General features: G+C 46.6%; 1 protein-coding gene across 2 annotated transcripts in view; it reads left to right on the top strand.

The window, feature by feature from the left end:
• The first annotated feature begins 2,240 nt into the window (after positions 1–2,240).
• SYTL4 (synaptotagmin like 4) overlaps positions 2,241–2,352 on the top strand; it is a 358,613-nt gene continuing 358,501 nt past the window's right edge. For both annotated transcript variants that reach the window (XM_068249964.1, XM_068249962.1), the window contains exon 1: positions 2,241–2,352. This exon is cut by the window's right edge and continues 30 nt beyond it. The gene's annotated coding sequence lies outside the window, so the exon portion shown is untranslated.

Genomic DNA, 2,352 nt, shown 5'->3' with positions numbered 1-2,352 from the left:
AAAAGACCTCCTCCTCCAAAATACAGATAATATGGAAGTGGTTCCCCCAAAATAGACAACGTGGAAGCAGCAGTTCCCCCAACATACACATAATTTGGAAGCAGTTCCCCAAAATACGCTAAACCTGGCAGCGGATCACCCAAAATACACGTAACACCCAAAGGACATATAATCTGGCAGCAGTGGTCCCCCAAACATACACAATCTGGCAGCAGTTCCCCAAAATACACGTAATCTGGCAGCAGCTGTTCCCCTAACATACACATAATCTGGTAGAAGTTCCTCCAAAATACAGATAATATGGCAGCAGTGGTCCCCTAACATACACATAATCTGGCAGCTGTTCCCCAAAATACACGTAACACCCAAAGGACATATAATCTGGCAGCAGCTGTTCCCCAAACATACACAATCTGGCAGCAGCTGTTCCCCTAACATACACATAATCTGGCAGCAGTTCCCCAAAATACACGTAATCTGGCAGCAGCTGTTCCTCTAACATACACATAATCTGGTAGAAGTTCCTCCAAAATACAGATAATATGGAAGTGGTTCCCCCAAAATAGACAGTGTGGCAGCAGCAGTTCCCCCAACATACACATAATCCTGCTGCCCTGCCCGGCCAGCGTTTCAGTATCTCTTATACAGCACCTTTCATTCCTCTCATGCACTTTACACATAGGCTGCTCCTTGGTGTTCCTCTTTTTATCTCATATGCAATTTATTTAACCACTTGAGGACTGCAGGGCTAAACCTCCCTAGTGACCAGGCCATTTTTAGCAAAATAGGCCACTGCAGCTTTAAGGCCAATCTGCAGTGCCGCACAACACAGCACACAAGTGATTTCCACCCCCCCCCCCTTTCTCCCCACCAACAGAGCTCTCTGTTGGTGGGGTCTCATCGCTCCCCCCATGTTTATTTTTTTAAAATAAATATTATTGTTTTTTTTTTTTTTTTTTAAAACCCCTGTTACTTTAAATATCAACCCTCCCTCCCCACAGCCAGCCAATTATGGCGATCGGCTGTCATAGGCTTCTGCCTATAAGAGCCGATCGCTCTCTTGTCCCCCAGGGGGAGAGCCGTGTCACACGGCTGTCCCCAGTGCAGCGCTGCTGGCGATCGCAGCACTGTACTGTGTAAATAGACGGCGATCACGCCGTCTAACAGTCTCCCGAGTGGCAATAGCCGCTCAAAGACTAAAGGCAAGGCGGAGCTCCGCCCCCCCAAGCAGGAGATGTGCGCGCAGCGTGCGCGCGATCTCATGCAAATTACAGCCCCAGGACTTTACACCAATCGGCATTAGGCGGTCCTGGGGCTGCCGCCGCGGCCACGCCCATTGGTGTGATGCGGGCGACAGAAGGTTAATCATCTGTTATTGAGCATTTACCATTGATGTTTATGAAATTCAGTGTTTGGTCACTATTGTGCACTTTATTGATCTCCCTCAGTTTAGCTATTATACATGTACTATTAGTTATTGCTATCAGCCTCTGTATGCACGGTTTTTGCTCTATGTGAATTTGTACTGAACCCGGGTTCAACCACTGGTGGGCTCTTTTTGATGCCCACCTAGCTGGCTATATTAATTGTCTTGATTGAATATATCTAATATTTATATGTATATGTACACAGTTTTGGGCAGTTTTATATGCAGCAGAGATTGGATTATACCGTATTTTGTTTTTAATTGTATTGGAATTCATGTGTGTCTATACCATATTTGCTATACTGAGATTTTTTGAATAAATATTTTGTACCTTGAGTGGTGCTGTCTATGGGGGCTTTCTTTTCTCTATAAACCTAGCTTCAATTTCCCTATCGCTTCTTAAAGGGACCCCGAGGAAGTCAGAAGGATATGGAGGCTGACATGTTTGTTTTCTTTTCTGCATTGATTACCTGGCTGTCCTGCTGATCCTCTGCCTCTAATACTTTAAGTCATAGCCCCGGAACAAGCATGCAGCAGATCAGGTGTTTCTGACAAATCTAACAAGATTAGCTGCATGCTTGATATAGACCTTACTGACTAGAAAGAAGAGCAGGACTGCCAGGCAACAGGTATTGTTTAAAAGGCAATAAATCTGTCAGCTTCCATAGTCTCACACCTCTGGTTGCTGTTACATTCCTCTGGTGTTGTTGCTCTCCTCCCCTGTGTGTAATCTGACTCTCCCATTGCTCTGTGCCTGGTGAATGGAGTGAAGCGCTGTCACTTTAAGAGCCTCTCCCCTCCCTGACTACAGCTGCTCCAGAGAAACTTTCTCATTTCTCAGCATTGTGGAGACAGCAGGCTGGCCTCTGTGTGCCCTGCTCCCTGAGCAGCCCCCCTGTGCGCCCTGAGCAGCCCCCCTGTGTGCC

Source organism: Hyperolius riggenbachi, chromosome 8 (genome assembly GCF_040937935.1).
Source record: "Hyperolius riggenbachi isolate aHypRig1 chromosome 8, aHypRig1.pri, whole genome shotgun sequence".
Classification (NCBI taxonomy): Eukaryota; Metazoa; Chordata; class Amphibia; order Anura; family Hyperoliidae; genus Hyperolius; species Hyperolius riggenbachi.
This window is presented reverse-complemented; position numbering and strand designations above follow the sequence as displayed.